General features: G+C 38.8%; 1 long non-coding RNA gene and 1 pseudogene across 6 annotated transcripts; both read right to left on the bottom strand.

Annotated features, from left to right (window-relative positions):
* The window catches only part of LOC136548142 (uncharacterized), a 70,953-nt pseudogene that overhangs the window by 43,357 nt on the left and 6,295 nt on the right, over nucleotides 1-21,301 (bottom strand).
* Nucleotides 8,339-12,246, bottom strand: LOC136551051 (uncharacterized). 6 transcript variants are annotated; one of them, XR_010782424.1, is made up of 10 exons: nucleotides 11,863-12,246; nucleotides 11,550-11,634; nucleotides 11,306-11,387; nucleotides 10,504-10,597; nucleotides 10,196-10,267; nucleotides 9,940-10,048; nucleotides 9,486-9,777; nucleotides 9,091-9,280; nucleotides 8,833-8,944; nucleotides 8,339-8,637 (listed from the first exon to the last, which is right to left on the bottom strand). It is a non-coding gene; the product is annotated as an uncharacterized lncRNA (long non-coding RNA). The 6 variants fall into 6 exon arrangements; XR_010782423.1 differs by having other exon boundaries at nucleotides 10,010-10,048; XR_010782421.1 differs by having other exon boundaries at nucleotides 10,015-10,048.

Below are 21,301 nucleotides of genomic sequence, written 5' to 3'. Positions count from 1 at the left end.
GGCTCGGTCATTCCTTATATCTTATCCCAAGTGCTTTTGTTGGATTTGACTGAGTTGGCACTATAAGTAAATAAAATATGAGTGTGAGTGTTTTCAAAGTACTTTACTTCCGCTATTACTTATTTAAAAAGGGTCATGATAACCTTTTGTAAACTCCGATGTAATTGAACTATGTGCGAACTTTATGTATCTTGTGAATGGTGATTACTGGACTAATTACGATCTAAGGCCATGATGGAAAAAGTTTAAGATCCCTCGAGGTTTTGAATGACTACCGGGTTTATTTTGGCTCAAGTATGCGGGTTTGCTAGTCAAATGGCGAATCTTAGTACTTGTGCTTAAATAAATTATGCGGTTCTGTCACAAAGGCCGTCTCCCTTGTCATCCCAGTTCATGTCCCCACAGAGTGGGGAAGTGTCCCAGAATTTTCAGGCACTAGTGGCATGGCGCGCGCTTCCACGCGCCCATGTGCGCCCGTGTTGGTAGATATCTGGAGCCGTTACTTAAAGTGTATGTAAGAAGGTTATGCGTTAAAAGCTAAAGCATAAGTACATATGGTTCAAACAAAGTGGTACATATCATTGGCCTTAGGTACATGCCGATAGAAGTTGCATTCGTGCGGGTGCCGAATTGCAAAGCTTAAGGTCGCTGCAGATCGTAGTTTCTAGATGTATTACAAGCCAGGGAGCAGACAGATGCAGTAGCTGTGAGGGGATCTTGTGACCAATGGTTGAGAGCATATTAGGTTACCTGAATAGCTGTCGTAGTGGAGTAGTAGCCTGTTGGACTAGTTTTTTCCCGAATTTGTAGGTAGCTGTTGGAGGAATTACCGCGATGTGCAGCTCCGGTCTGATTCCCAGCTTTGATTGTTGTCTTCTGTTGTGTCCATGGAGGAGCTGCTGTAGTTGGCTGTAGAGATGTGATGTAAAAAAATATTTGTGAGGCTGATAATGTGGGCAAGATAAATTCTGTGACAGTGCTAATGTAAGTATAGATTTAAGAATTTAGTAAGGCAAGATTTTGACAGAACTGTGTATATGTCGTATAGATAGTGTATTTTAAGGTGGCTGTAAGAGAGGGCTTATTTTGATGTACCTCGGGGCCATGCTGTTGCTTCATCATCGTCAAGCTGCTGGAGCATTTCATGTCGGTCTTCTTTATGCAGTGTTGAATAACCTGATCATTTAAGGGAACAATGTTGTTAAGTATGGTGGACTAAACCTTTGAAAAATATTGCTGTGAATCTATTAATTATTACCTCATTGATCAGAGAGCCGAGATCCTGGTGGGGTGATCCTTCCATAGATGTCTTGGGTAAAAATCTATTATGGTTTGGTAAATGTCATTGTTTATCCCATATGGTTTGAATTGAGCTGCAAATCTAAAACTTCAGTAACCATTTACAAACAATGAACCACCACAAACTTTTGAGAAGCGATAGTAGGTGCTAAAATCAGCAAAATTATCCCATCCAAATTTTTGAAGGGGCTGTACAATTGACAACAAATTTGCAGTGGTTTTCAGGCAACCTTTTTTATAGATTAAGGCAACAGTTAATCAATAGGAAAAATGGAGGGTGAATTTGAACAATTGAAGAGACACCTTCAGACACAGCAGGTAGCTAGCTGCCTTATCATCATGTCGTGTACCTCCTTGCAAGAAGAACAACATGTTCCTGGGCACGGGAGCCGAGAGGGTAACTAGCGAGGGCATGGCCTGCTGAGCGAAGGTGGTGTATGAGAAGATGGCCTCAGAGAGAGACAACGTTGAATGGGACCCTAGATTTGATTACTTGCTTGAAGACGATACTAAAATATTTATTATGGAAAACAGTAAAAACAATTTTAACATGAACTTAAAAGGTATGGCAGGATTTATCTTGAGTAAGACTCATCAGATTAAGTGGTTTTGATGAACTTTGGTGTCTTCTGTGCAATGGAAATATGAAATAGAAGTAGCGTACAATTATATGTGGCTTCAAGTTAACTCTACTTTAAGTTAACTAAAGTGTAAAATGTGTGTGTTTTTAGATCGCTCTTCATTGTTTCATATGGCAAATATTCCTATAGGTACTTTCACGGGATATTGAAATACACTATTGCTTTCTTCCCTTCCAGTCGGTATTCTCTGTGGTTTTGATTACATAACTACATTATTTGCTTTGTCCAAGTTCCTGCAGTGCAAATAACTATGTTCATGCTTAGGATGACCTGCTAACAGTCATGTGTCTCCCAAGTCTGACTAAATAAATTGGTTTCAATTCAAAAGCTAATGGATCAAACTTTGGTATGGGAGCCATCAATTCGTGAGATGAGTAACTCATTTTTTTTCATAAATTCTGTCGGGCTGATCGAAAGGGCCATGACTCTCAAATCCTTTTTTTATATAGTTTGTATGGTTTGCATTTAAGGCATCATCCAGAGACTCATTGCTAAATTTAACCACGAAAGTTCAAAATAAAATTGATTAGAGAAAAAATAGCCAAAGCCTAATGAGGCAGCCGAACCTGGTTGTACACTTTATTAGATGATACAAATACATAGCAGCAGATAACAATTCGTAGCAATAGCTCATTCCGAATTAAATAAGTTTGCCTTTAGGCTCAGAGAAAATAAGCATGAGCATTGAATGTTGTGTTTACCAAATATGTCAATATAACGTGGACATATAACATAAATGGAAAGTGAAAAGCTTCATAATTCGAAGTAATACTATACCTTAGAGGCAAAAACATAAATAGCAAGTGACAACAAAACTTCTCTTCTTGGAGGATTTTATAAGGTACTTAGGATTTAGGAATGCCAGTTTGCAGTAAGGTTTTCCCATGATCTATAGTCTGCATGTGAAATGTGATAAGAGGAAAAGTAAGAATGGTCTTATAATTTACATGCAGCACACCTATAATTATAAAGAAATAGATCATAAAAATGCAGTGCGCCTTTTAAAGAAGAGGCATGAGCAAGGGAAAAAATATCCTGATTCATCAATCGCTAAAGATTAACAGCTAAGCTGGTGACAACCACACTGGTGGGCAATCCACAGATAAAATGGTGACAATCAGACCGTGACAGGCATGATGAGTTCTGCACTATCATTATGCTCCACGAAACTGGGAGCGAACATTATGATCTGTAATTATCAAAGTCGATTTAGGTAAAATACTTTGTATAATAACATCCCAGCAGACAAAGGGGTCGGAACACAAAAAGGAGCAACGAAAACAACCATAGCCAGGCAAAACATAAAGAGAACAACACTTGTTGACCAACTAACGAAACCAATAAGAATGCAGTAGCAAGGAAGCCGAGGAAGGAAAAGTAAACCGAAGAATAGTAGGGAACTCGTAAGAATGTGAAACTTTAAAAAGAAACATTTTTAGGCTGTTAATGCAATATCAGAAAACTTAAAAATAATTGACTGAGGAGCTAACCTCCAAGTACGATGTTTAATAACACTACGTTTTTTAAAGTAAGACAGAGAGAGAGGGTCTGAACATTTATGCAGGCTGTATGTTGCCCTGGCCCACCACGTGTATTTGTAATTGTAATTTAAGACCAAATTTTGTTGTACACGAAAATAGGCAATCGACTACTTTGTTTTACCTCTTTGCTAATAAAATTCATTTCTGTAAGCATAAATTTGACTAATCTATGATTCAAATTTTGGGAAAACAGAAGTTCATAATAGTTAGCAAGGCACTATTTCAAGAATTTGAGAAATGTCCTCAGCACAATAAATCTGAATCCAGGCTTTACATGAACCTTTTTTTTTGTACCTGACCTACAAATGAGTCTGATAGGCAGATTCAGGACTTTCCCTGTCTAATGTACCATCCCGTTGACACTTCTTCATAGTGAGATGCTGCTACAACCCAAAACAAATAAATTGGACAGACTGCATATATGTAGTTTTGAACCTGTGAAGGTCAATAAAGAGAAACTTGTTAAGCCACTATATCAAGAATTTGAGAAGCTTCCTCAACACAGTAAAGCGGAATAGATGATGTACAGGAAGTCAGGAAGACATTGTTTGTACCTGAGCTTCAAATGAGCCTGATAGCTAGGCAGATTCAGGACTTCTACTTCTCTAATGTACCATCTCATTGGCTCTTGTTCATGGTGAGATGCCACTACAGCCCAAAAACAAACAAAGAAAATATATTGCTATAAGAAACCATTATGTTCAGGAAGTAGCATACATGTTGGCCTTCTTATTATTGCTAATGGCAATGAGATAGCATATAAAAGCCGACCATACATGTTCAGGCCTGCATAAATGAAAGAAGCCGATACTACATCGTACAATAAACTACAACATCACGAGCGGTCATCGTAAAATTCAGATATGAATGCTCTAATCACATAATCGCACCTAGTTGTACAAAGGAAAATTCTAGGCTGTCATCATTTCACCTAAGTAACCTTGTCTGGCACCTTTCATGCATGACATAATCGTACCTCATCTGGTAGGCCTACGTCTCCTCTAAGCAACAGGAAGCTTCTATAACTGCATAGATCATGAAATCTTAGATGGATAGGCCAAGAATTTTAAAACCTGTAGAAGCTTATATAGGAACAACAACAACAACAACAACAACTAAGCCTTTAATCCCAAGCAAGTTGGGGTAGGCTAGAGTTGAAACCCAACATGAGCCCCTAATCACGGTTCAGGCACATCAATAGCTGTTTTCCAAGCACTCCTATCCAAACAAAGGTCTCTAGGTATATCCCAACTCTTCAAATCCCTTTTAATTGCCTCCTCCCATGTCAACTTCGGTCTTCCTCTGCCTCTTTTCACATTGGTATCTCGGCTTAGAACTCCGCAACGCACTGGTGAAGCTTATATAGGAACAATTGACATAAATAGTTGAATGGCTAAGAATTCATATGTAGAAAGAATAAGTAGGATCTGTAATAGCTGAACTCAGTATTCAAGCAAGAATATTGTTCCATCTTTGCAAAATGTAAGTACATATATTCAGAAACAATAAATAGGATCTGAAGTACCAGGACTCACCATCATGAACTAAAAATCCACCACATGACCCTGCACACAAATTGGAATAAAAATCCATCTTTGGAACCAGGTAGGCCTAACTCAGCTGCAGCGGATATTAACCTAAGATAAGAAAAGGAAAGTAAACTACATATAGTAGGAGACAAAATTAGGGATGGAAATCTGACGATCAACTCAATATTTCACTTCCTTCAGTGCTTTCTCTCTTCGCCAACACTATGGATGAAAACGGTACGGATATTTATTCGACCGTCCGTTCGACCCAACAAATATGAACACTTATCTGGATAGTTACTCGGATATCCGGATTTTTTTTTGGATACGGATAATAAAACGGATATCTTAGGCGGATATCAAATACGGATGTAATATCATCGATATCCGGCGGATATCGGATAATCCGGATATTAAAACGGATATTATCCGGATATTAAAACGGATATTATCCGGATATTATTCAAACTTTCTCAAATGAAAAAATGGCCTATATAAGGATTGTAGATCTTGATGAGCTGAACAAACTTGGTATTCAAAACTTTTCAATTTGAGACAATCTAGGGTTCCGAAAACTAGTTTGTAGGCGTCGAAATTTAAAAATCACAAATTTGAACCGTCCAAACTATCTCAAATGGAAAGTTGACCAAAACAACAATTGTAGATCTTGATGAGTTGAACAAACTTGGTATTCAAAACTTTTCAATTTGAAGTCATTTAGAGTTCATAATACTAGAGTCAAAGTGTTGTTTTTTCATTTGACCAAATTTGACTTGGTCAAACTTGCTCAAATGAGACACTAAATGACCTCAGATGAAAAAACTCCGAATACCAAGTTTGATCATCTCAGCAAGATCTACAATTGTTACATAGCTCATTTTCCCATTTGAGAAAGTTTTATCGAACACTAGTCACGAATTCTTGAATCTCATATAGACTTTCTAAAACTATGTCACACACTTGTGAAATTTGAACTATATTTTATTCAAACTTTCTCAAATGAAAAAATGGTCTATATAAGGATTGTAGATCTTGATGAGCTGAACAAACTTGGTATTCAAAACTTTTCAATTTGAGACAATCTAGGGTTCCGAAAACTAGTTTGTAGGCATCGAAATTTAAAAATCACAAATTTGAACCGTCCAAACTATCTCAAATGGAAAGTTGACCAAAACAACAATTGTAGATCTTGATGAGTTTAACAAACTTGGTATTTAAAACTTTTCAATTTGAAGTCATTTAGAGTTCATAATACTAGAGTCAAAGTGTTGTTTTTTCGTTTGACCAAATTTGACTTGGTCAAACTTGCTCAAATGAGACACTAAATGACCTCAGATGAAAAAACTCCGAATACCAAGTTTGATCATCTCAGCAAGATCTACAACTGTTACATAGCTCATTTTCCCATTTGAGAAATTTTTATCAAACACTAGTCGCAAATTCTTGAATCTCATATAGACTTTCTAAAACTATGTCACACACTTGTGAAATTTGAACTACATTTTATTCAAACTTTCTCAAATGAAAAAATGGCCTATATAAGGATTGTAGATCTTGATGAGCTGAACAAACTTGGTATTCAAAACTTTTCAATTTGAGACAATCTAGGGTTCCGAAAACTAGTTTGTAGGCGTCGAAATTTAAAAATCACAAATTTGAACCATCCAAACTATCTCAAATGGAAAGTTGACCAAAACAACAATTGTAGATCTTGATGAGTTGAACAAACTTGGTATTCAAAACTTTTCAATTTGAAGTCATTTAGAGTTCATAATACTAGAGTCAAAGTGTTGTTTTTTCATTTGACCAAATTTGACTTGGTCAAACTTGCTCAAATGAGACACTAAATGACCTCAGATGAAAAAACTCTGAATACCAAGTTTGATCATCTCAGCAAGATCTACAATTGTTACATAGCTCATTTTTCCATTTGAGAAAGTTTTATCGAACACTAGTCACGAATTCTTAAATCTCATATAGACTTTCTAAAACTATGTCACACACTTGTGAAATTTGAACTACATTTTGTTCAAACTTTCTCAAATGAAAAAATGGTATATATAAGGATTGTATATCTTGATGAGCTGAACAAACTTGGTATTCAAAACTTTTCAATTTGAGACAATCTAGGGTTCCGAAAACTAGTTTATAGGCGTCGAAATTTAAAAATCACTAATTTGAACCGTCCAAACTATCTCAAATGGAAAGTTGACCAAAACAACAATTGTAGATCTTGATGATTTGAACAAACTTGGTATTCAAAACTTTTCAATTTGAAGTCATTTAGAGTTCATAATACTAGAGTCAAAGTGTTGTTTTTTCGTTTGACCAAATTTAACTTGGTCAAACTTGCTCAAATGAGACACTAAATGACCTCAGATGAAAAAACTCTGAATACCAAGTTTGATCATCTCAGCAAGATCTACAACTGTTACATAGCTCATTTTCCCATTTGAGAAATTTTTATCAAACACTAGTCACAAATTCTTGAATCTCATATAGACTTTCTAAAACTATGTCACACACTTGTGAAATTTGAACTACATTTTATACAAACTTTCTCAAATGAAAAAATGGCCTATATAAGGATTGTAGATCTTGATGAGATGAACAAACTTGGTATTCAAAACTTTTCAATTTGAGACAATCTAGGGTTCCGAAAACTAGTTTGTAGGCATCGAAATTTAAAAATCACAAATTTGAACCGTCCAAACTATCTCAAATGGAAAGTTGACCAAAACAACAATTGTAGATCTTGATGAGTTTAACAAACTTGGTATTCAAAACTTTTCAATTTGAAGTCATTTAGAGTTCATAATACTAGAGTCAAAGTGTTGTTTTTTTATTTGACCAAATTTGACTTGGTAAACTTGCTCAAATGAGACACTAAATGACCTCAGATGAAAAAACTCTGAATACCAAGTTTGATCATCTCAGCAAGATCTACAATTGTTACATAGCTCATTTTCCCATTTGAGAAAGTTTTATCAAACACTAGTCACAAATTTGAACTACATTTTGTTCAAACTTTCTTAAATGAAAAAATGGCCTATATAAGGATTGTAGATCTTGAATCCATGACCATGACTCCATGAGACCCATGAAGCCATGAGCTTGGCTATTTCTACTCATGCCGCGAAGATTGGTGCTTGTATGATGTTTGATGTATGATGTATCTGTATCTTTATCTTATTTGTTGCTTTACTCTTTAGTTTTTTGGCTTAATCTAGATGGATTATGGACTCATAGAGTGGTGTAATGGTTTGCGCACGTATGATATATATATGCTGCTTTTACTCAATATCCGAATAGATATTTGTATCCGACCTTCTCCGAATCCGATTCATACCGTATTCGATACTCATTATTCGTATCCGTAACCGAGTCAATCCGTATTCGTATATGTATCCGAACGCTATCCGTGTCCGAATCCGAATCCGAACAGAAATATGAAAACAAATATAATATGAGTGATATCCGTTCGTATCCGATCCGTTTTCATCCCTAGCCAACACTCCAGTGGTCTCTTTCAGCAATAAGAATGGAACCCATGGCCGCTTGCTTCATTTTACATACGGTTCCAGTGAGCTGGTAGCCAGGAAGAAATCATTGATGGCAAGGCTGTATCTACAAAACAATATTTTGTGAACAATTAGAAACTTAGAAGGTGACATGGAAGCATTACTGACTATTTTAGGAATCAAGGATAAAAGCGTATGGCTATCTCTAGAAGACATGATGTGCAGGTGCTCTACCTGTCCGGAATATTTACTGTGTTATTATGGCATCCCAAATGGTCGATGATTCAGAAGGACATGTTACCTTTGGGCTATAAAAAACCTACTGGCATTCCATTTTAGGACGCACACCGTTGTCCCTGCTGGCATTCCATTTTTTTAGGAGGCCACCACTCTGAAACCCGACTGGTGGTTGACTGAAAGAATTCAAAGGAGAATACACATGCAGCATATTTTTTAGTCTGATAGGTCGCATGGAAGTCTCTAAATAACCAATTTCAGATTTAAGCGACGAACGAAAATAAAGGAAACTAATTACAAAAATATATGTGATATATTTTACCTTCGCAGGTGCTGACACCTTGAGGCCGAGTGATCCAAGTGATCCAGGCAACGATGATTCACTTCTTTAGCATTTGAATAAATATAGAGTTTCCGTAGTCTTTGATAGGGAAAATGAAAGCAGCTTCTCAAGTGACCTTGTGTGTACTCACAGATTGCATAAACCTGTTACTCCGTGATAGACTGTAGGCCTAAGCATTGGGGTAATAATCATATTAGACTCCAGCAGGTGATAAAATTTTTTAGCATAACCTGCTCATGCAATGCAACTTTTAGGCAGCAATCTTAAGTGATGACCATAATAAAGAAAATTAGCTATCATGTGGAAATTGTCGGAGGTCATGAAGAAGCACATGGAAAGAAGTAACAAAAATCAAATAAGGGTCATAGGTGTACCTTGAGCTTGTTAATGTCAACTTGGTGTCGTTCGAGATCAATTTGAAGGAGTTGGCAGATGTGCACCATCATGCCAAGGAGCGAATCAGCATTTGCAGCACATGAAAAGACAAATGAACAGTCAAATATTCAACTGAGAAAGTATCACCAAAAAAATATTCAGCTGAAATGCATTGATGGCAGGGTTCACCAGCTTACCCAAAAAAGGGCCATGTTCACATTTTTGTATAGCTGATTCCACCTATAGCCCTTGTAAATAAAGTCAATCTGGAGCTTCTAATTACATAAGTGCCTGTGATATGACAAAAAAAACTAACAACCCCATAAAGATCCTAGAGGAATGGCTTAAAGCACACATATTAGTGCAGCTCTTGTACGGGAAAAAGTGCAGATCAACCGCAAAGCAGGTAGGGACTTAAAATAAAAAATTGTGACTATGGCTTAAAGTACACACATTGTGGATAGGAGGTAGCAGACACACCATGTACTGAAACTAAAAATTGTGACTAGCAGTGGAGGAATACCTAACCTTGTGCCATTCAAGAGCTTTTATCTGAGGGCACCTGAATTCAGAATAATTTAGATTAATTAAACTGATTTTGTCTCTAGCTAGAGTACTCAAATTTGTGGATAAACGAGAAAAGGGGAAACACTCAGTCAGCAAAATAGGACCAGTGATTTCATGACATAATTTGATAGCAGGTTCTCACCTTTATTACTTCCCCAGCTGATGAAGGGCACTTTCACAATGAAACAAAGGGTGCAATTGGAGGGACCCAGAACTGTCAGGAGATAGAAAGTATCCCAATTAACAGTGTGCTGATCAAATCCTAATGTCCACAATATCCAAATCTATACTGTAGTTTACAGTTTATATAGTAATCTTTGACACCCCCCCAAAAAATAGAACGATTTTACAATGATCACAAAAAATTATTTCGCTCTAAAAAATTTGGTTGCCATAAGAATCAGTTGGAAGCTTGGAAGAAAGGTTGAACCTAGGACTAAAATTGTATACCTGACGAATCAGAAGGTCAACCACTACACAACAAATAGAGCAGGCATCAATCGTAGTGGGATACTTCGTAGCTCCAAATATTAGTTGAGGAGGCCTACAATACCTCGAGCAAATGTATGATATGTTAGGCTCACCAGAGGCCCTAAAATGGTTATTTTATTTTATCAAATCTATGGACACATTCAGCAGGAACAAACTAAAAGAGAGAAGTGTACCAATTTGCTAGCGCTCCCAAAATCTCAAATCTTAACCTGATGTGTATGAGGATTGGCCAGGAAGGCTAATTAAGTTACAACAAGGAGTTTGTTCAATTTTTATGGCAAAACTGAAGGAAAACTACTTCATAGATTTGAGCAAACATTTTTGCAAGAGTAAACCTAAAGATGTGCACTTCCACAATATCTATGTCAATAGGTGTGACACACAAGATGATATCAAACTGATCCTGCCCTTTTTATTTGACGCTAAGAGCAACTATAATCATATATCAAATTTACAAAATTGGCAGGTATGTCTTGGAACTGTGGTTTAAACAAAATTCAATTGAAGATAATCAACAAATGGGTTGTAGGCATCATATGAAACAAGAAACCAAATTAAATTGCAACCAAGATATAGTAAGCACGAGATATATTTAAAAAGGAGCTCCACTTGAGTAAAAATAACATGGCAATAATACACTGCCTCGTAATTATTTGTTGTAGCCTTTTGAAAATCACCGATAGGAATTCATGTGGTTTCCATCTCTATTTATATATAAATTAATGCAATTATAGAGAAAGAAGGTTGCATTACAAATTACCTTTTTTTATAATGGTTGTTCAGTAATGACAATAGCTTCATTTATGTTGGCCTTGCCGTTATAAAGGAACAACCAAAATGAACTGCAGACATGGTTTACATAATGCATTATAAATATGTATCCCTTGAAAGAGTAGCAAACCTTCAACATTTGGTACTAAACCAATGTATTGTTAGCTGAAAAGGCATGCTGATTATATATGAACTTTGAATAGCATCTGCAGGTAGGGAAAAATATACCGAACCTAAGCGTGGCAAGGCAACAGTTAGTGCCTTCGTCCATATCCTGAATTAGATGAACAGTGCCAATCCAGCAAAAATATTTGTTACCTGCACTCCAAAATTATGAATCTTGACATTGTGAGGAAAACTCTGTGCACTACAAAGGTGTACAAACAGAAAAGCGCTATTTTGAAAACTAAATAGGTATGAAATCAAACTTGAACCCACCAAAATAATTATGGACTCACAGATGAAACCATGAATTAACCAAATTTAACAGGGCAAACAATGAAGTAATCAAATTGATGAGTAATTGAACCAATAAAATGAACGCACCAGTACAAGCCTGCTCCAAAACGGGTATAGCACCTGTAGCACATGAGCAGACAGAGCAGAACGAGAAGGCGCTGACGAGCTCCGCGCGCAGTATGTGGGAGAGCGAGGGGCCGCCCGTCTCCAACCATGCTGGCACGCCGCCCGGAGGGGGCGCCGCACATCGCCGTTGCCACCCGAGGAGAGAAGGGAGAGAGAGGAAGGGAAGGGATGAATGGAGATGGGAGGCAGAGGGGGAGGAGGCGAAGGGGAAGGGCGGCCGCCGCTGGTGCGCCGCCGCGCCACCGCTCGCGACGGGCACCGTGGTCTTGGCCGCCGCTCGCGTCGGGCGCCGTGGCCCTGGGCGCCGCTCGTGTCGGGGTCGGGATCGAGAGGAGGAGAGGGAGAGAATCCGTGTTTTCTAGATGGAGTATATATTTTGTCGTGTGAATCTGATGAGCAGCCGAAGTCCTGGGAAGCAGCTAGAATTCGTGGGAAGCAGGTAGAAGTCGTGGGAAGCAGGTAGAAGCTAAACTGTAAAAGTAGAAGCTGATTCCGATAGAATTTGGCGCGGACAATTGCAGCCGTTGATCTGCAGATCCAATGACTGAAAATAATTCGGGTGACGTGGCCTTACCCCCTTTGAGGAGCACCCCATACATATATAGTCTTAATAAATTGCTTTGCCTGATCCACACATCTTGGTTGTACATCTGATCCCACTTAGGAGGTGCAGGTCATGGGCTCTCTAGGTGGTTGTGCCTAACATCAAACTTTTCATCTCTCTAGTGCTAACACTTGTTATGCACAGCTCTCTCTTCCCATTATTGAGTTCAAAAATGAGATGCACTCAGATGGCTTCACTGACACTTTGCTCAACTGTAATTGTGGAGGTCAAAAAGAAATCAGTAAAAATAAATGAACTCTAAGAAAAGAATAAACATTGCCAACCTCCAAATTTCCCATGAAATGTCAACTATAGATACCACATAAATCCCAATCAAACATAGCCCTTTGAACCCCGAAAAAAAACATAGCCCTTTGTAACTTGTAATAAGGTTGCCGAATATGTGAAGTTATGAAACATGTAGTCAAACTCTTTTAGATTGATGGAAAATTCTTCACTAAAAATGTGCTTAATGTTTGGATTACCCTTATTGAACATGGAACTATTGTAACTTACTCACCAATATTTAGCAGGCAAGGACAATATTTAGCAACTTCTTTTGGATGTTACAAATAGTTTTCCATGCAGGTTTTGTTACAAGAAATTGAGTGAAGCATTGAACCAGAAGACGGAAACCATACCACACATAAAATTTGCGAGAAGAATTACCTACATGCAATAATACGGCCTCTGGATAGCATTTGTATTGTTGTCACCAGTCAGATTTTTGCATAAGCATATATATGTATGGTGTAACCTCCTGCAGTTCTACATATTTGATCCCACTAAAGGAATAAAAAAAAGAAAATAACTCATAGCTCAGAGTGTGGACCTGGAAGCATATAAAGTCTGGGCGGTGCTGCTTTATAAGATCCCCAAGGGCATCCATCCTTCTTATCAATTCCATATCCTCCCGGAACCAGACATTGTATGTCATGATTTTGAAGGCCTTCTTCTCCAAACAACTCTCAAGATTTCCTGTGGACAGACATTTTGAGTTTCATGTGACCCTAGCAAACTAAAATGCATTAAAAAAGTACCAGCTTCAAAAATGGATTGAACTTTGAACTTGCACCACGACTAGCTAGTTTTGAAGTTTTCAATGTACACATAGAATAGAAAAAATAAGGAATGGTTAAATGATTCGATTGGATAACCTTATGTGGGTTATTTTAGCATAATGTTTGTCCATCAAAATGACTAATAGTCATCGATTACATGATAAACACTCCCTCCTCCTTTGTCATCAAATAATAAGGGTGCTTCTACCACCAATACATTGTTCATTGTCAGCATGTAAAATTGGGTACATTTACATTGCATTCATATATTTTTACTGACACACACTTTGAAAGCAATTTGAGGGGAATAAGTTTTTTGACCGAAGTCAGTAGAGGAAACCCCAACCTATTTTTTATGTTTTTTTGACCTTTTTAATTTGCTTCCACGGGGAGTCAAACCCAGGCCTCCTAGATGCTAGTCAGGTGCTCTAACCATTAGACTAGAGGCCCTTTGGCTTGAGGGGAATAAGTACCCAGAGCTTCCAGGTAAATCCTAAATGTACTATTTGAGTTGGGAAAGACAAATGCAAACTATATGTATGACATGGCAAAGCAATAGCCTCATTTGGACAGTACAATGGATTAGAAGACAAGTTGACACATTGCTCTAGTACATGCAGTAACTCTAAATAATGGTTGGAACCATTAGGAAAACTACAAGGCACAAGCTAAGTGATACATTAGTATCAACGATTTAAGATATTAAATCAACAAAAATTAACTTCGTAGAAACTCCATGATGACAGCGATAAGATATGCAGGATCACCCATCATTTCATCTTCAACAAGTGTAAAAACAGACCGGAACATCATAGTTGTAGAAATTGCCACGGTTCCAGCATGTTGCCCATGTTGAGTCAATGTGCCTGAAGACAATGGTCGGCTAGCTTCGCCTACAGCTTGCTATCTTTTGTCGACAGTATTTAGTAATCACCTGTCAATTGCATGCTCAACTCCTGAATTTTGAAAGCATAAGTCTTGTGTTTATCTATCTATGCCAGCACCTTATCTTCTTATCTTGTTTTAGCATCTATTTAATTAGCACCTACTTTGGAATATGATGTAACCTTTCTTAACAGCCAAGTATGCTATCCCATATATATCCTCAACCTGCCATGGTTTGTAGCAAGGCTAATGAAATTTGAATCTAGCCCCAAACCTGTGATTTGTCTCCAACGAATGGTATCTAGAGCCTGGGTTCATCTGGGTTCTATACCCTTACACATCCCAATCTCGTTGCCATGTCCCGTCTGTCCAATCGTTCTCCATCCCTCTTCTCACGGCCTCCAATGGGCGGAGCAGGAGGACGACGCACGGTGGTGCAGAGACGCATGAGCAAAGGGCGGCTAGCAGCATGGACGAACGAGACGCGGTTGCTGCCGCTGCAGTTGCGCAGGACGCTGAGCGTGCCACGTGAGGGACGCGCGAGGATGTAGAGTCGTGGGAGCGTGCGGCTACAAGGGCGGCCCGCGGCCCAACTCTATAAATCACCTACTAATTTTGGGTGTTTCAGAAAACTAATAGCACTCTGAACCAGATCTCCTCTTCAATTGAAGGACACAGTAGCATATATCATCAGAGATCTTAACTGTCCCAAAATAATTATTGAAAGTTAATCATTTGTAGGCACATTTCTACTTGTAGCTATCTCCTTCCTATCTATCTGCTTGGATGCACAATATATCTCCATGCATATTGCTTTAGGGGTGTTTAGTATCTAAGACTCCTGCATTTTCTAAAATAACTCCTTTAGGTCCACAAGCTGCAGTTTGCAACACCAATCAAGACTGCATTTCACTGCTTGCAAACTCACAGGCATCTAAACTAGTTCAGTTATTGCTTCGGTGTCTTTACTTTCTCATTCAGTTATTGATCAACTAATTCAGTTATTGTTTCAATGTCTTCACTTTTTAAATTTCCATGCTGTCTTCATGCTACCACTAATGGTTTGCACCATATAAATAAAAGGGGCTTAAGCATTTCTACCCATGTTTCAAAGCACGTTTTGATTTTGCCCTTGTTTTTTTAACTTTGTGATTTTACCCCAGCTATTTTTAAACGAAAGAAGACTTTACCCCTGGTTTGTGAAGTCCCTCTAACGGTGTTAAGTTTTGGACAAAAGGACCACTTTGACCATGTGTGGGGGGTAGGGGGATGGGGCCGGGGGAAGGAGAAAGGCAACGCGCAGCCTCGCCACCAGTAGCCACCTTGCTGCCGGGAGGACTCACCGCCGGTAGCCGCGGTTGCGAATCAGGACGGAGACCTGTACGAGGCCGACACATTTTGCTTGCGGTGCCCGTTCATCCGATTCACGAAGAAGGGGCAATGTTGTCATTTTATCTTTGTTTCGTTTCTTTTATTATTTATTTTTGCCATTTAATCCCACAAATCCAAACGGTGTTAAAAGTAGGGGCAAACAGCTGCTTCGTCCGAAAAAAATGAAGGCAAATTCACAAAGTTAAAAAAAAAGAGGGGGTAAAATCACCATTGAGCTTTAGAATGGCGGCATAGACACCTAAATCCCTAAATAAAAATATGCACCTCACAAAGTGAATATTGCTAAAAATATAATGGCCATCGCAACAAACTAGAATTACCATACTCCTTTTTTCGCGGGTTTGTGATACTGAAAATGGTTGATCTAACAATTCTAGAGCTTTTGGACATAGCATGTTGATCTTTGGTTGAGCACCCATGTGCTTCCAAGTCGCTTATTGATGTCAATTTTTTTATAGGACAATTCTGGAGGTGAGCAGCTGTTAGTATAAGCTACCTATTTCACAAGATAGGTCATCAAATGTGGAGAGAGTGTTTTCTGAAGCTTGGTGGATCGGAACAAGATATGCTGCCTGCACGTTTATTTTCTTCTGCTTTCAGTTCTCTAGGGCGTATCATATATGCCTCCAACTAAGAGGATGGCACAGCAGACTATGATTTCAGAGGTGGTGCAACTGCTGCCATCAATGAAGCAACTAGAAGCAGAGTTGGAAAGGAAATCACAGAACCTCATTCCTTGAAGTTTGCATCTGATGATGATTCTTCTAAGGATTCAGATCGTAAGGATGAGAATAACACATAGACTATGAGTGGAACACCAGTTAGACGTACAGTCTGCTAGGAATACAGGGAAAACCTTGAAAAAGTAACCTTGCACTCTCGTTGGCTACCGATAACTGTGGAAGAGCCTGAGACTGAAAAAGTAACAAAAGGGGCTAGCAATTTTGGGGTGTGTCTAATGGAAAACATGTGGATGCGTACTTTCAGGGTAGAAGTAGCATATACGGGTGGAGTGTACGTGATCTTGATTTTAACCGCATGACCAATTCCTAAGGGTCGACACAGCCTGACCATACTCAATGCTCACAAGTAGCAACTATATCAATGAAAGTTTTTCCTATTCTACAAACATGTATATGGCTGTGGTAGGAATTTAAAAGCTCTCGTCATACATAAACTTATCATGTAGCATTTTAAGTTTTTCAAAAGATAAATTCTCCAGAAGTCTAGTATCACTTAGAACAAGATAAAAGCTCAGACCTTCCCATATCGTACCCATCAACTACCTAGACTTAGATCAAACATTTGCTACCCACGAGTTTTAGGTTCAGAGCAAATCTTAGATCAAAACGGTGTCCAAAACTCGAGAGAGTTCTAGGTTGAAAACAGGCACTTGAAAGGAATTACGGCAGAACAACTATTCATTATTTCCATATAAGAGTTTATTCTAGGGATTCATTTTAGCAGGAAAATCTTTGTACACTCTCCTTTTATTTAGCAAACTTAAACATTACACAGAACTAACACATATATAGTAAGGAAAATATTTATTTGATTTCTATGGTTATGCATCTTTTTATTTGTTTCAGATTATAGCAAGCAAACTTGAATTAAAATATAAAAGGGAATAAGAAATACTTAGCTAGATACACGGAGGATGTTCTCCACCAAGCTAGATGTTGACATAGTCATTCACTCTTATGGATTGCATGTAGGTCTCACTCTTCACAAACTTCCCAATTTCTGCAGAACTCAAATAGACAACAAAACTCGTGGAACAGATTAAGTGTTAGGTGTTTGAGCCTTAGTTGTCTAGAGCCCTTACGATAGAGTTTTTAAATTGGATCTTTAAATTGCAGGAATGCAATCACGTCAATTTCTTCTAAGTTTTTAGGTTCAAGAAAAACTTTCAGTCGTTGGCCATTTACCTTGAATACGTTACATAAGTCATCCTGAAGTGTGACGGTGCCATGAGATGTAGCTTCAATCACCTTGAATGGTCCTTCCCATTTGCTTCTAAGTTTTCCATGATCGAAGAGCTTCACTCTTGAGTTGAACAATAGAACTTTGTCTCCAGGCTTGAACTCCTTGTGCTTAATTCTCTTATCGTGCCATCTTTTGGTTCTCTCCTTGTAAATCTTGGAGTTGTGATAAGCCTTTTCTCTCCATTCTTCTAGCTTAGATATTTGCATCTGATGATTCTTGCGAGCCAGATGGAGATCCATGTTCCATTTCTTGATTGCCTAGTGAGCTCTGAATTCCAATTCAACAGGCAAGTGGCATGTTTTCCATACACAAGCTGATAAGGTGTCATGCCTATGGGTGTTTTGTATGCAGTTCGGTACACCCATAGTGCATCATGGAGCTTGTACTTCCATTTCTTTCCCATCTCATCCATGGTCTTTTGCAGAATGTTCTTGATTTGCTTATTTGATGTTTCTGCTTGACCACTTATTTGGGGATGGTATGGAGTTGCAATGTTGTGCTTAACTCCATACTCTGCTAGGAATTATTTGAAGCTCTTGTCGATGAAATGTGAGCCTCCATCACTTATGATCATTCTTAGTGTTCCAAATCTTGGGAATATCACTTCATGGAACATCTTCTTGGCATGTTTGGAATCATTGACTCGACATGGTAGAGCTTATACCCATTTGGACACATAGTCAACTGCCACCAAGATGTATTCAACATCTCTAGACTTTTGGAATGGTCCCATGTAGTCAATTCCCCAAACATCAAACAACTCTACTTAGAGGTTGTTCTGGAGTGGCATAGCATCTCTAGCATTGATGTTCCATGTTTCTGACATCTGGCACATCTTCTAACAAATTCCTTTGTATCTTGATACATCATAGGCCAGAAGAATCCACTTTGCTAGATCTTAGCATGTGTATGAAATGCTCCATAATGTCCTCCATAGGGTGATGCATGACATCTCTCTATGATTTTCATAGCTTCAACCATTGGGACACATCTCCATACTAGTCCATCAGCATGTACCTGATAGAGATATGGATCGTCCCACAAGTGGCAACGAGCTTGATACTTAAGTTTCCTCTTGTCCTCCCCTGGTGCTACATATCTTGCAACCATATAGTTCACAATATTCGTGTACCAGGGATCGGAGTCTGTTACCTTGAGGAGTGTGTCATCCCTCAGATAGTCATTATTAATAGGTAACTCATGTGTTTCCTTATACTGAAGCCTAGACAAGTGATTGGCTACTGAATTTTCTATTCCTTTCTTATCTCTTATTTCTATGTCAAATTCTTGGAGCAAAAGAACCCATCGGATCAACCGAGGCTTAGCATCTTTCTTAGTGAGGAGGTATTTAAGAGCAACATGGTCTGAATAGATAATTACCTTTGCTCCCACTAAGTAATATCTAAACTTGTCTACTGCGAAGACAACAGCCAACAACTATTTTTTAGTGGTAGAATAATTGAGTTGTGGTCTAGACAAGGTTTTGCTAGCATAGGATATAGCATAATGCTTTTTATCCTTTGTTTGGCCAAGAATGGCACCAACAGCAAAGTCGCTAACATCATACATGATCTCGAAAGGTAGCGTCCAATCAGGTGGTTGGATGATTGGAGCTAAAATGAGTGTTTGATTGAGAATTTGGAAAGCTTCATAGCACTTATTGTCGAAGATGAAGGGTGCATCTTTAGCTAGAAGGCTAGTCAGGGGTCTGGCGTTTTGAGAAACGTTTTTGATAAAATGCCTATAGAACCCTGCATGGCCTAGAAAGCTTCTGATTCCTTTCACATTTGTGGGAGGTGGAAGTTGTTCAATGACTTCAATCTTTGCTCTATCCACTTCTATCCCACATTCAGACACCTTGTGTCCTAGCACTATTCCTTCTCTAACCATAAAATGGCATTTTTCCCAATTCAGGACTAAGTGCTATTCTTCACATCTTTGTAAGACTTTGTCTAAGTTCTCTAGACAATCATCGAAGGTTTTGCCATAGACGGTAAAATCATCCATGAACACCTCCATGATTTTCTCGATCATGTCAGAGAAAATGGACATCATGCACCATTGGAAAGAAGCTGGAGCATTGCACAATTCGAACGACATCCGTCGGTATGCGTAAGTTCCATATAGGCATGTGAATGTGGTCTTACTTTGTAGCCTTGTTAAGTTTTCGATAATCTATGCACATTTGCCACCCAGTGACAATTCATTGAGGAATGAATTCGTTCTTCTCATTCCTAACAATAGTTATTCCTCCTTTCTTTGGCACAACTTGGACAGGGCTAACCCACTCACTATGTGGCACATGATAAATAATCCCGACGTGCAAAAGCTTAAGGACCTCTTTCTTAACAACCGCTCGCATAGCATTGTTAAGTCTCTGTTGTGGTTCCCTCGTTGGCGATGAATTGGGATCCGTAGGGATATGATGCATGCAGAGAGCAGGACTAATCCCTTTGAGGTAATGGAGCGAGTAGCCTATAACTGATCTATGTCTTTCTAAGACGGTGACAAGTCTGCGGGTCTCTTCTTGGGAGAGCTTGTCACTTATGATCACAGGAGTTTCTCAATTATTATTGAGAAAGACATATCTCAAGCCAAGAGGAAGAGGTTTTAACTCAATTGAGGGTTGTGGAGGCACCTCGAAGGGGTCTAGCTTAACAGGTTCTACTAGCTCTTCCTCTTCTTCAATGAAGTGTTCATCATCGAGAAGTGGTTGGGCCATGTCTTCAAGAGATACCATTAAAACTTCCTCAATATGATCTTGTTCGGGTTTGGGTTCTACTATCGCGTTATGTGAGCGTGCAAGTGAGACATTAAGAGTAGAGTTTCCCAACTTTAAATTCAAGAGACTTTGTTTTGGTCGCTCTCAAAAGAGTGTCCCTATAGGTACACCAATCAAGAAGGACGTGTCTGAGATGTCATAGATGTGAAAATCTAGACGGTAGTCGGAGCCTCTTATGCGCAAAGGTATAGACCTTATGCCCCATAACTTTCTAGAGTCACTCTAGAAGGAGTTCTTAAAAGCTTGCGAGATGGGATCAAGGACTCGTTGGGACAAAGTTCTTTGGCCAAAGCCTTAGAAATGATGTTCATCCCAACGATAGGACTATAGTGAGCCTCTATGGTTGTCTTCTTTAGGATGCAAGTTAAAACATCTGAGGCGGCAATGATTCGTGCTACCTCAGTGGACAACTCCGTTTCTACCAACCACTCATGACTCATGATGGCCGAGAGTCCTTTGATGTGTTCCATTAAGAAGGGATCATTGTGGGGACCATCATCATCCTTAAATGGTGTAGAGTGCACTAGAGGCTTTACTTGAACTAGAAAGTTCATGGCATTCCCAAAATCTTCAAAAAGACCATCCTCGATTTCGAAGGGGAACATGGGAGGATTGGGTTCATCATCCTCCATGGTGGGTTGTGTTCCCGTAGTGGGAGATTCTTCGACAACCAAATCCTCAGTGGATTCT

The sequence above is a fragment of the Miscanthus floridulus genome, chromosome 4, assembly GCF_019320115.1.
Source record: "Miscanthus floridulus cultivar M001 chromosome 4, ASM1932011v1, whole genome shotgun sequence".
NCBI lineage: Eukaryota > Viridiplantae > Streptophyta > Magnoliopsida > Poales > Poaceae > Miscanthus > Miscanthus floridulus.
This window is presented reverse-complemented; position numbering and strand designations above follow the sequence as displayed.